Below are 14330 nucleotides of genomic sequence, written 5' to 3' on the forward strand. Positions count from 1 at the left end.
ACCAACATGGGCAGGACCTGAGCCTGGGCTGGTCACTCAGGGTCTGCTTCCATCCTGCTGAAGGCACAAGAGTTGATGAGCTACCCCGAGAGAGAAGTGAGAACGAGGCTAGCAGATGATGGTTCATGTTCATCATTCTTCTGAGCGGGACTTGACGTGTATCGTTACCTCCTCTGAGAATGGCGGATGCCGAAATTCTGTCAGCTGGTCAAGTGGCTTTTTCTCCAAATCACCGTGTTACCTTATTACCCGGAGAGGCTATGGCTACTGAGAAGGGTGGGTGGTGGCCCCAGCAGAGGTCACAATCAATATTTTATAACTGAAGAGTGCTTTACACGTTACAGACTCACTTGATTTTCATAGTGACCTTATCTCTGTGGCGAGCTCTTATTGTCCCTATACTTGGTAAGCATGTCTTTCTCCAAGTCGTCCTCCTTCGCGGTCTTGTTCAAATGCTACTGCGTCCGTGAAGCCCCCCCCCCCCAATGCGCCAGCCGGAAGTGGCCCTCCTTCTATGGGCGCGTGGGTCACCCCACACTCCTGTCACCCAGACCGTGCGGTCCTGTCCGCTGTGAATGCACACGTACAGGCCTTCCCGCCCATCCTGGTCCGTCAGCTCCGTGAAGGCGGGGAGCGTGCCTTGCCCTTCCTGGGCACCCACAAAATCTGACATGGTTTCGCGGACACTTAACATTGACTTAGTGGACTTCAATTTAATTATCCTCATAACAGCCTTGGGAAGTAAGTAGGGCAAATGGCATCCTCTTTGGCAGATAAGGAGTCTGAGGGTGAGAGAATTACTCTCACGGGCACCCACGAGAAGGTGTTTGCTAGAATTTTCACGCAGTCTTTATTTCATGGCTCCTCACAGCAATGAAACTGCTCTGAGGTTTTCGTGTTCCTGGTGGTAATGGACTTCCAATGGCTCGAATTACGTATGTAAAAATTATAAGGTAAAACTTAAACCCTTCTAACCTCTTTTAAAAATGGTCGCTTATGACATTCTCAGAACGAGTACTGTTCCCACATTACGATAGCTCCAGCTGAGATTCCTTTAGAAGCAGTGATGAATGCGAAAATCCACTCAAGAGATGCTTAAACTCTCCTAAAATTTACTGGAAATTTAACACAATTTAAAAACACAAAACTTTTTTTTTTTTTATTGAGCTATACTTTGCATATAGTAAAATATACAGATTTTCATTGTGCCGTGCTATGAGTTTTAGCGGCTGTACGTGCGCTTGGTAAATACATAACTTGTAGATCTGAATTTATGTTTGTGTGTAGGAGAGCGTAGCGTGCACTTGAGACAGAAGGGCACAGGGACAGATACAAAGAGATAGACCCAGAAAGAAAGACAGCATAAAGAGAGATATGTGAAAAGGACCAGAATTGCTCACCAATTCTGACATGGCGAGTGGTCAAACAAATAACAAAATAAATGCCAAACCCATAAAGAGTTTTCTTAGGGAAAAAAAGAGGTTACGGATTGCTGAGTGATTCAGGGATGCGTGGGCAGAAAGGAAAAGCTGAAGTTTCTAAAACCAAAAGCGAGTTCCTTTGTTAGGCAACTCCTCACACACACGCACAAAGGCAAAACCTTTTTTATCAAGGAAAAAGCAAACTAGTGACGACTACATTCCTGAACAATTGTCAGTCAGAAGGTAAAAACCGTCAAAATGGCCTCGGCAGCAAGTCTTCTGTTCCAGAGGCCGAAATAATTTCTGCCCAAAGTGATAAAGAGACACAGGTCTGGACTGAATTTGTTGCTAACGCCTGCACCTATGAGGTAGAGGACATTTTCATTTTCCTTACTCCAAGCTTGGCGTATTTGTAAACACACAAACAACAACTTTAAAATTTTTAATTCGATTAAACGAGTCGAAGGAGTAAATCACGTTTCCATACTTCATGCGCTTGGTAACCAGCCTGAGTTACTAAGATGTCCGCTCCAAGGAATATTCCAGGAATGCTGGCTACGGATTACGTTACAGGGTCGGAAACCATTGGATGACTCGGGACTGCTCTATCTTATCTGGATCGCGAGTTCCTGGGTCAGCACGAGTCTTCCTATAACCAAGCGAGTCCTGACATACCGCTCACTCAATGACCCCTGTCTCATAAAATGGGGAGTATCTGGAACTGTGATTCCAGATTGGGTTACTTCTCTGAGGTCTTGGAACAGAATGCCGTTTAAGCTCTCCCTCGAGTTGGAATACTCCCTCCGAAGCTGTTTCCATTTTTGCACATGCTCCTGCTGTACAAGGCTCTGGGGTCTGACTGCCTGGGTCTGGATCCTGATTCTACTACTCCATTGGCTGTGTGACCTTAGATAAGCTACTTAACTTCTCTGCGCCAATTTCGCCCTTTTGCAAGGGATCCTGCGAGGATTAAATGAATAACATCCATGCATTCATTTAACAAATATGTGTTTTTTGAGTACCGAGTACGTGCCAGGGAGCATTTTAAGTTCTGGGGAAAACAGCAGTACACAAAACAGGCAAAAGGACCTGCCCTCGTGGAGGTTACATCTCACCCAGAGACGGACGATGATAAGCAGGTAAACACGGATGTGTAAAGTAGAGAAACAAAAAACAGAATAAAGGAAATAGGAGTTGGGGGGGGCTGCTACTTAGAGACCCAGGGACAGCCTCTCTTCGACACTTACAGAAATATCTCACGCATAAGAATTCGATAAGGGTTAGTACCGTCATCATTATCATTATGAATTGAATCCATACTTACCAAATTTGCTTATGACGAACTACCAAGAGGAAATGAAGGATGTTACATTTCCGCCGGGGAGGTTATAGTCACTAGGAAGCGCAACCCTAATGGGCACCATTTGCTGTGGCAACCTGTACACGGTGCCTCCTCCCCCCCGCCCCACCTCTGCCGTCCCCCCCCCACTTCCCTGACGCGTCTCCACGTCATCTCCCCAGATGTTCCACACCAGCACGGCACCTTAGCTATGCCTTTTAGCTCCTAGCATTGATCTCTCATGTAATCATAGTCTGACACTATTTATTCTGATTTATCTAAGTCTGCCTCTCCACTAGACTGTACTTTCCGTGAGGACAGGGACAGTGTCTGCCCTGTTCACGTCTAGATTGCCGCCGTCCACGCCCGCATCGGAAACGGATGGGCGTGTGGCGAGCGCTCTCTGCTCAGCCGTGCCCACGATTAGGACAATGGAGCTGGCAGGGTACCTGCCTCGTGGGACTCTGCATCATGCACCTCTTCTGACTTCCGTTCTTTATGTTGTGAACTTCCTTATCATTTTAATTGTGGACAAAGATCAAGCCTAATCTACAAGACAAATAGTCTTCGAAGAAACAGACAACTCTGCGGTCCAAAGTAAAGAACCAGGTTTATTGTTCTGAGGAAGCAGAAGCCCCCACCCCACTCCGCCCCGTGGCTAGTAGCAGCCTCGTTTGTGTAGCCTGGCGTTTAGATCATGTTGGCACAGTCTTATTTGTAGCCGTTATTCTGAACCAGCCATAAGCATCCTGACAAGACAGACCATCACAAAATCCTTACAGAGACAAGAGATCGTCACGCTCAGATCTTAAGTGATTACCCGTCAGATGCGCAGAGATGACAGGTTGGCTCGGTGCGTGTCCACAGGCGCAGACGGGAGAGGGCTCTGGGGGGGCCAGAGTGAGGGGCAAAACGTGTGCGTTCTGACTTTTCTCTACAAAGCAGGGTTGCTAGGGAGCCATGATAACCATGTCATTACCTCCTAGGGTATCACAGCACATACATCACAGAAGTGATAAGAAGAGGAAATCTAATACCGAACAGAACACAGGCAGGGAACGATTTTCAGAACGAAGTCTGGCTTACTGTGAGCACAAGGCATCGATTCGGCAGGGCCGGGAAATGAGCAAAACAGTACAGCGAAGGCTGTCCGTCTGGTTTATAGATTATCCGCCCTTTTGCCTTTCTTCCCCCTTCTGCCTAGATATTCTTAGTATCAGCCTGACCAGTCCCCATCGGCGGATAAGCAGCACACAGAAGTGAACTACAACATTTCGTTGCCGACTGGTACACCAAGTAAACGATGGAATGTCATTAGCTCAGCTGTCGGTTTATTTATTTACTTAGGTACAGGTTTCGCTTTCCAGGCTATTTTTGCTTTATTCCTGGCCACGCCCTCTAATACAAGAGATTAGGAAGAACGAATTGGCAAAAGTATTCTATTTGCTCCCCCTGTGCTGTGGGGGAAAGGCCGGTGTTGCCCAAGGGGAGGCAAGCATGTGTCTGCATTAAGCCTGGGCCGTGCCCGGGAAAAGACGGCACCTCACGGGTGAAAAGGTGACGGGACCAGAAAATGGCCAGGGTTTAGAAACTGACTCGTACCGAGAAATTAACTGAAGAGAAAGTCGCGGGCTCTGTCTGAAGCAGAGGCCAAGGCCAAGGCCAAGGGACGGGTCGACACGCGGGAGGAGCGTGGACTCCTAGCAGTTTGGTCAGAGTTTCATTATACAGAGCAGATAAGCTTCGTAGAGCCAGTGGCCGGATCAGAAGAGGAAGCTCGCTGGAGAGGAGCCAGCTGGGGCGGGGGGCGGTGCGGAGAAGGAGAAGGAAGCAAGTCACTGGCTGTGTGTCTGGGGTAAGACGAGCTGTCTGTCTTCCCTAGCCACCGCACGATCGACTTCGCACCCTGTAAAGGACCATTTAAAAAGAAGCCTGGTTTTGAAATATGAGGCCATGGTGTGGCTGAGTTCATCTGTGGCTCTTTTGCTATAAGGCAATTATATTAAGCGTTTAACATGGATCCAGAAAGGAAAAACGAAGGCACCGTGTTTTTGGTGGAAAGTCTGAGAAAGGGTCCTAAACTATCTCTCTGCCAGCTACAAACATTTATGTATAGAAAATAAACCCTGTAGATCCTAAGTGCTGGCTACAGGGGGACATGCGAAAGCCCAAGAGCATGAGGAAATATTAGTTGTGTCAACAGTTGCATGTTACAAATGCTGAAGGTGAGTGAAACTTGCCAAGTATTAATGGAACTGCTGGAAATAGAGACAATTGGGCACCTGCCACAAGCCACCTGACCTGGCCCACCCCACCGGAGCTGGGGCCAAGCAAGCTGCCTCTCTTTCTTCTTTGCCATTGGGTCAAAAGATTGTTCCTAAGTGTTTGTTTATACCCTGGCCTGACCCCAGAGCCATCGACCGACGGCTGAAGGTCTGCTGGGCATCAGATGCCAGAAAAGAAATGCCACCTTCAGGTGCAAATGCCCGAGGGGTTTCCTGAGCTCTCACTCCAACCACAGAAGGGTCAGCAGAGCAACCACAGAAATGAGTCCCCAGAACATTTTGTGGAACCTGTGCCAAGGGCTGATGGTACAAGAAACACACAGAAAAACATCCTGCACTGTGGTTACTGTTAGTACACCCGAAAGCAAAAGACATTGCCTAACCCATAGGAAGCACTCAGCACAAACTGGCAAAACTGATTAAATAATTCTGCCCTTCGAGAAACATCAAATAATGGTGACAAAGCAAGGAGGAAATCACTCCGAATATTAATACAGAAAAATACATTCATTTTAAAAGGGTCCAAGGAAGGCGCATAATGGCACAGAATAATCCCTTTTTATTTTTCTAACATGTTCTATAGACATTTTCCAAACTATAGGAAAATAGAAAGAAGAGAATGAATCCCCATAGGCCCATCACTCAGATTCAAAGAAAAATCACATTTTATCATTTCACCCCTAAATATTTCAGAATGTAAAAAATGATTTCATTTGAATTTTTTAGAGAAATTTCTAGCAGAAGTATTGAGAACCTAAAGAGAAAAATAAGACTTTAGGGAGGCAATAGCTGAGAATTTGGGGCATTCATCTCTTCCTGCTTCACCCCGAAGTGCCACCAAAGTCCTAAAGGGATCGAGCGCATATTGTGCTAAATAAATGCTTTCGTGGGTGGCTTCCTCAGCACCCAGTGCTATCCTTTCCCTGGAAACTACCTCGGCACCCATAGATGGACCCCTAGAGGCGATATCTGCCCAGGTGCCCTAGGGCATTTCACGGGAAGAGACTTTGTATCAAGGTGGGCCAATTAGTTTCTCTCTGCCGGAGATTCGAACTTAGAAGCAGAAAAACATGATCAGGACCACCTTAGACTGAAAGAGAGGGTCCCGATTCTGCTGCTGAGTGCCTAGAAGCTTCCTTCCCGAGCTGGGGAACCCTGGAAGGTTCTTGGCCTTCCCGAAGTATAGGGTGGAACAATGCCTGCTTAGATTCCATGAGATGCCCATAATCTTTCTAACGTATTTTCCTCTCGCATGTTAGCTACCAGAACTGACTTTTACGGATGCAGCCAAAAGAACTTTAGTACAGCTCTCTCTGGAAGGATCCCACAGCCTAGGGATGCAAGCAGCAAACACCCAGTGTGCTGGGCTTCCGGGAACGATGGCGGAGTAGGTAAACGCTGCGCTCACCTCCTCTCACAACACCAAAATTGTCACTAAACTTCAGAACAGCCGTCACTGGGAATCGCCTGAAGTCTAGCTAAACAGAAGTCCCATCACTAGACACTCACAGAAGAGGCCACCTCGAGACTGGTAGGAGGGGCAGAGACGCGAAACAGGCCGGTCCCACGCCCGCCCTCGTGTGGCATTGGGAATCGGAAGAAACAGCTGTGGTGCGGAGGCTCCCCCAGAAGAGCGCGGGGTCCCGGCCCCACGCCGGGCTCCCCAGCCCAGGGTTCCACTGGCAGGAAGAGGAGTCCCCACAACCTCGGGCTGTGAAAACCAGCGGGGATGGTGGCCGAGCGACACGGAGGGCTGAGGGGGTCACAGCCTTTCCTCGTCCAGGGCCCGCGCGCGGACTCACCGCTGACGGACGCGCCCGCTCTGAGCCCGGGCGCCGGGGCGGCGGCTCGGAAGGCGTCAGGTGGGGAGGAACTGAGCTGTCCGGCTTCGGGGCGAGGGCTGGAGGGGCGGCTCTCTCCTGCACGGAGGTGCTGGCGGGGCCGCTGTCCCTCTGTGGAGCCCTCCCGGCCAGCGCCATCGCAGACAGCCGCCACGTCCAAGCTCCATCCGGGGACTGACGCAGTCGCCCCGCCCACGTGACGCCCCGAGGCCCCGCCCCTCCCAGCGTGCGGACCCACCCAGGCCACTCCAGGTGGCTTGTTTCTACACAAATGGCCTGTCCTGGCTCCTGCTGTGAACTTTCCTAAAATCTCTCCAAGGCTCACAAAACCCAAACAAATAGCACCTGGCCTTGCTGCGCCCCATACATCTTGCTAAGAAGCCCCAACCCCAGCACTCGGTTTATGGCTTGGCCTCTCGAGGCACTTCAGAGCCCAGCATGGGTGGCGGCCATCTGCGGATTGTTTGGTGGCTCATACCAGGTAGCTCTGGGCAGGGCACAGGTTGTAGCTCAACTTGGCCTGTAGCAGGGCCTCCCACAGGAGGCCCTGGCCTGCACACCTAGTGGCCGGCTTTCGTCTTGGCGAGAGCACAGCCGGGGTCACATCCGAAGGTGACGCATGCAAAGGGCAGGCACTAGAGCCCGACTCCACTGAATCCTGCTCTGGAGGCTCAATCCCTGCACAATGGCTCCGTCACAAATCACAGCCAGTCATCACGGCCAGTCAGCCTGGGGATCAATCCCTATCCCTGGTGAGCATACAGCAACCAAGACAACTACAACAGGAGGCCTACACGGTCCACACAAGGAACAAACCTGGAGCACCCGGTTCGGGTGACCAGGGAAGACTGTGCCACGGGGCCCCACAGCACACCTGCTATATAAAGCCACTCTACCAAGACCGAGAGACAGAGGAGGCCTAATACATAGAAACAAACACAGGGAAGTCGCCAAAATAGGAAGACAAAGAAACATGTCCCAAATGAAAGAACAGAACAAAGCTCCAGAAAAAGAGCTAAACAAAATGGAGACAAGCAATCTACCAGATGGAGAGTTCAAAACACTGGTTAAAAAGACGCTCAATGCACTCAGGGGAAGAGTAGATGAACTCAGTGAGAACTTTCACGAAGAGATAGAAAACATAAAGAACCAATCACCTGAAGAATACAATAACTGAAATGAAAAACATATTAGAGGGAACCAACAGTAACATGAAGGAGAGGATCAAATCAGAAATTTAGGAGATAAGGCAACAAAAACACCCAATCAGAATAGCAACAAGAAAAAAGAATCCCAAAAAGTGAGGATAGTTCAAGGGGTACCAACGTTCACATCATAGGGATACCAGAAGGAGAAGAGAAGGAACAAGTAATTGAAAACCTATTTCAAGAAAAAAATGACCGGAAACTTCTCTAGCCTGGCAAAGGAAATAGACCTACAACCCCAAGAGGCACAGAGGGTCCCAAAGAAAATGATTCCCAAACAGGCCCACACCAAGACACATCATAATTAAAATGCCAAAAGTTAAAGACAAAGAGAGAATCCTAAATGTAGCAAGAGAAAAGCAGTTAGTTGTTTATAAAGGAGCTCCCAAAAGACTGTCAGCTGATTTCTCAACAGAAATTTCCAGGCCAGAAGAGAATGGCACAAAATATTCGAAGTGGCGAAAAGCAGGGACCTACAGCCAAGATTACACTACCTAGCAAGGCTGTCACGCAGAATCGAAGGACAGATACAGAACTTCTCAGACCAAAAAAAGCTAAAGGAGTTCATCGCCACCAAGCCAGATTTACAGGAAATGTTAGAGGGACTTCTTTAAAAAGAAAAAAGGAAAAAACGATAAAACATATGAATAATGAAATGGCAGTAACTCCATATCTAGCAATAATTACTTTAAATGTAAATGGGTTAAATGCTCTAATCAAAAGATAGAGTGGCTGAATGAATAAGAAAAAACCTTTTATATGCTGCCAACAAGACACTTCAGATCAAATGACACACACAGACTAAAAGTAAAGGGATGAAAAAAGATGTTTCGTAAAAATAGAAACAAACAAAAAAAGTTGAGGTGGTAATACTTACACCAGATAAACTAGACTATAAAACAAAGGCTATAACGGGGGATAACGAAGGACCCAGTTATCCCCCTTAATGGATATTTATCGAAGAAACCCAAAACACTCCTCTGAAGGGACATGTGAATCCATATGTTCAATCCAGCATTATTTACAGTAGGGTAGCCAAGATATGGAAGCATCCTGGATGTTCAGTGGATGAATGGGTAAAGAAGAGGTGGTACACACACACACACACATACACACACACACGTACACACATGCACACACACGCACAATAGAATAAAACCTTGCCATCTGCAACAACACGGTTGGACCCAGAGGGTATTGTGCTAAGTAGAGTAAGTCAGACAGAGAAAGACAAATGCCATATGTGGAATCGAGAGCGTACACAAACAAACGAAAGAAGCAAGCTCACAGTTACAGGGAACATTTCGATGGTGGTCGGATTCGGGGAATGAGGGAACGGGGGGGGAGGGGATTAAGAAGAATATATTGGTAGTTACAAAACAGTTCGGGGGCTGTAGCGTATAGCATGGGGAATACAGTCGGTAGTATCATAATAACTATGCATGGTGTCAAAGGGGTACTGGACTCATTGGGGCGATCACTTCTTAAGTTATATAAATGTCCGATCACTGTGTTGTAACCTAAAACTAATATAATGTTGTATGTCGACTATCACTGAAAAAAATAAAAATATAAATATTAAAGAACACTTTTCTCACACATAAACTACAACTACTGCCATGATGGGAATGCCGGGGCACGAACCTTGTGAGCCGTGTTCACTGCTGCTCCCCGGCACAGAGCGGTCGGTCATGGCCCGGTACATCGTAACCTTCCCAGTGGAAACAAGACTGTGGGATCTGCCCATCCCCGAGCAAGTCCTAGAGTCTTACTACAAACAGGTGTGGCTCTGACTTGACAGCTTTCTTCCTGTTCAGATGAGTCACTTAACCTCTGGACCTCAGTTTCCTCATCTGTAAATTGGGGATAATAAATTCGGCCAACCCAACAGAGATACTGAGAGCCTCAAATGAGGTCACAGGATATGAAAGTGCTCTGTATACCATAAATTGTGTGCAAATGAAAGGTGTTATTATTTTTTCTAGCTATGAATTCCATTCTGCCTGTCTCAGCCTTTGGCCTGCGAAGACTTCAGGGCAAAAGTGGCTGAGGAACTTCCTCCTTTATAAATCTTTTTTCTGTTCCCATTCTAAGCACTTCCTTTAACCATGGTGTCTACTCTGAGGACACTGTTTTCAAGATTAATAATCTAGGAGAAGCCTCAGAACTAAAACGATTCTTTTTTCCAACACCTGTTTCTTCTCCATTCATCTCATTAAAGATTCAAGACGAGTCTTAACCACGTTGACCCGTCCACTTGTCCCTCTGATAAACAGTGGTGTGGAGGTAGCAGCTCGATCCACTCACATCGCCCGTCTTCGGAGACTCCTCTCACCTGGTGGAGGGAGGCTGGGGAACAGGAGAGGTAACTGGTAGTTCCCAGAAGGCTTCCAGCAGACAGCTGCCCTGCCTGGGGGCCACAGGGTTGGCAAGAAGCGAGTGGGTTGTCCTGATGCCTGAGTCATGAAGCAGCTGGGACACTCCCGTCACCGGCCCAGCCCAGCACTTAGGCGAGCTGGGAGCACCATTCTGTGCCCTCAGGTGTGCGGTGGGCCGGGCCAGCGAGCACCTGGCTGTGACGATCTGTCTGCACCCATGGCCTGGCCCCGTCACTCATCTAATCGAGTGCCCCGGGGTATCCTCTCATCCTGTGATGACCCAGGGAAACAGGGCCGTGGGGGACGGGGATGACATCATCATTATGATTGTTGTTCACTTATCAGATGATTATTAATTAGACCTCAATGAAAGGCTTGCTCTCTTTACAAGCATGAGGTCATCAGCCTTCACAATGCCCAAAGGAGGTCGAGAACCAGGAGATGCCGGTTTGCTCATGAATGCAGCTGACATGAGTTTCAGAAATCCTGGGATCCTTTTTTTTCCCCCTTCTACCTGGTAGCTGGCCACTTCCTTTTGGGGACCCTCAATTTCCTCCATGTATAGCAGACAGAAATGTTGTCCACACCGATGCTGGATGCAATCTAAGTGGCAAGGGTTGAATTTTCCTTTCTCAGCCTTTACGATGGTTTTTTTAAAAAAAGAAAAAACGAAAGAAGAAACAGTTAAATAACCAGGCGCTCTGAAGCAGCCAGCTCACACTCAGGATAAATCAGCCCAGGGCAGCCTCTCGGAGTTCTTGGTTGGTGTCTTGGGGCGAGGTGTGGGCTTCGGTAATCAGGAAGTCATTTTGTTTCTGGTCAAAAACAGCTGCAGCACAGACGGACGATGATTGGCGAGCCGGGGCCAGAGCCTTTCAGAAGGGCCTGACTGCAAAGAGGTGCCAAGTGGAGGGCCAGATGTCCACAGCCCTGTCTGTCACCTTTACAGGATGCAGGTCTCATCCCCCGTGACGGCATCCCTGGGGCTCCCACCTTTCCACCTCAAGACTCCTACAGCCATGGAGCGTGGTCATCACTCAGACAAACCGTAGGCCAGACAGGTTTCCTTTAAATCAGCAGCGTAGAGAACAACTGCAGAGTTTTTGTTGTTTCGTTTTGTTTTGTTTGGAGGGAGAGGTTGTTTCTTTTTCTTTTTTCTTTTTCTTTTTTCTTTTTTTTTTTTTGCAAGAAGCAGATGGAAGGGTGAGGTCCAAAGTGCAATTAATCTCTGGCAGCCAGGGGGAGGTACCAAATTCCTTAGTGGGCCAGAGGCCCCATCCGGCAGCCCTCACCCCCAACCTGGCCACAGAGTTAATAAAACCTGAAGGAAATGAAAGAGAAGTAGAAACCCAGGCCCAAAGCACCTTATCTTGAAAGAGATCGGCATTCGAGTTAGGGAAAAGGTTTACGAATTAAAAGGCCCTTGAAAGAAGTAAATAAATAAACCTCCAGCTAGTTATCCTGGCTGGGAAGGGGCATCCTGGGTTTTGGTTCTATAAAAGGCATGCGCTTTGCAGAGCGTTTTGAGGACAGGCAGTCAGACCAGGGCTTTACTGTCCCCACCCCTCCAGCCACTTGCCTCACCCACTGAGGCTTATAGTCATCTACTCTGGAAGAGATAAAGCCCAATTTCCTCAGCTTTGGGGCTGATAAACACCAAGCCAACACCGGCTCTGTTCACAGGGCGATAATCAAAGCTCTCAGGGATCCAACCAGCATGGTGGTCAAAAGGACAAGGACAAACTCATATTTCTCTGCACCACTCTGGGCAGCTGTAAGCACCTGTCCCCTCGGTGGAATTTAACCTCGGGAATTAGCATCACCGTCGGCCATGTCTTTATGGGTTCGGCTAGGCGGTGTCAGCTTGTGAGGAGTCAGGCCAGCATCTAACTCGCAGATCACAAGCACCAAACATGCCATTAATTTAGCACTCTCTTGGGAGGCAAGATTCAATGAAAATAAATACTAACGTATTTTCTTACTGGTCAAGGCAGGGTCTCACGTTCTAGAAAGTCTATAATCCCGCATTGAGGGATGGTGCCCTCCTTAGTGGAAAAACACAAGGCAAGAGGTTTTCTGACACTTTTGAGGTGTGTTCGTTCTGCAGAGCAAGCTCCCTGGTTCGGAGCGTTTGGAAATGGTTCACTAATCTGCGAGTCTAATGAGATGTGGACTGAGGAAAAACAGCCACAGGCAGGGCTGTGGGTGGCTCTGCTGTCGACTCCCAGAGGCTTCTCAGGTAGAACTGGTGAGAAGCAGGGGTGGAAAATGGGGCAGAGATGGGGGGACATCCCACCGGGAAGTCAGCCGTATCTCAGTATGCTCCCCTGAGAACTCGCGTGCCCACCGGAAACAGACAGTTTTCCACGTGGATCAGAGCTGATCCTGGCTAGAACAGAAAACGTAGCTGTGAGCGTCTGGAGTCTCTTTTCTTTTCTGCATTAGAAGAACAAATTGTAGATGCTTTCATGGGGTCCAGAAGGAGATAGAGCCCGTGCTGGGACCTCAATGGCTCTCACATTTTTTTGTTTTTGTGCCCTGAAACCTGACTTTTTAAATGAAGTTATTCTTGGGTCTCGATCATATAAAATAAATACAATATTTTACAAATATGAATTTATTTTGAACATTTATATTTTAATATTTACTTATCGATCAATACGAATAGCAAGATAACTTTGATGAACATAAGTATCTGAAATTAGGAGTTAGGCTTTGCTTCTCTAATCAGTCTCTGTACCCAAATTATTTCAATTTGTCTTTGGTTATGTGTTGGCCTTTACAAATTTTTTTATGTATTTCAAAGTAACTAGAAAATCTTAATTCACACAAAGAAATAGATGCAGATGGAAGATATGATTTTTTAACAGTTCTCCCTTCAGAGTATACCCTTCAAATGAACTAATCCAAACACTTGGGCAAGAAGTTGAAGAAATTTTAGTTTCAAAATTTAATCACAATGGTATTTAACAATGGCTTGCATTTCTCCTCACAAAAGTCAGCAACAAACACCCTCACCTTAAGGAAGTGTTGAAATGTCTCTAGTGAAATATGATGCTTTCACACGTCGTGACATGTGTTCCAAAACTGGGGGCCTTAGCCTGGTCTCTTATTTAACTGAGCTCTGTAGTAATGCTGCACAATTTTCACTTGAGCGAATCAGCACTGGCCTAGTTAAAAAAAAACGAAAACAAAACAAAACAAAACAAAGTGCAAAACTACTGACTTTTCAAATCAATGACACATTTACAAGAACTTCAGGTATATGCATAAAAAAAAGCAGGAGTTTCATACTGAAGAATTAACTTGATAGTCCAAATTAATGTATCGATGGTCATCAATATTTAGACCTCCGATATATCTAACATATTTAAATAAATGCTTTTTATTGTAGTTTTAAAAATATATTTAAAACGCAAATTTGAATTGAACATTTGTAGAAACCCTAATGAGCCTTCCAAGAAATGTGTCCAGTGTGGGTGGAGTTTGGACCAGGGATGGCGAAAGCTGACGAGGAGAGAGAGAGGAACTGTCAAGGAGAGAGACGGTCGGGTTCACGTCAGGTTATGCGTGACATGAGAGTCTGAACAAGATTCAGAGAATCATGAGCAAGAGAGTGACATCGTCAGGTCTGCGTTTTAGTAGGGAAGATGGATTTGGGTGGGGGTGAAATTGGGGGGGGGGGGGCAAGAAGGGAGACAGACTGGTCAGGTAGGAGGTGCTGGGGTAATCCAGCGAAGGACGGTGGTGGCCAGAGCTGAAGTCACAACACTGTGGCAGGGAAGAACAAGGCTGTGAATGTGAGAGTTATTAAGCAGGCAGAGGGGGCAGGACTCAGTTCCCGATTGGACAGAGATCGCA

The sequence above is a fragment of the Rousettus aegyptiacus genome, unplaced genomic scaffold (genome assembly GCF_014176215.1).
Source record: "Rousettus aegyptiacus isolate mRouAeg1 unplaced genomic scaffold, mRouAeg1.p scaffold_m13_p_11, whole genome shotgun sequence".
In the NCBI taxonomy this organism is placed as follows: domain Eukaryota; kingdom Metazoa; phylum Chordata; class Mammalia; order Chiroptera; family Pteropodidae; genus Rousettus; species Rousettus aegyptiacus.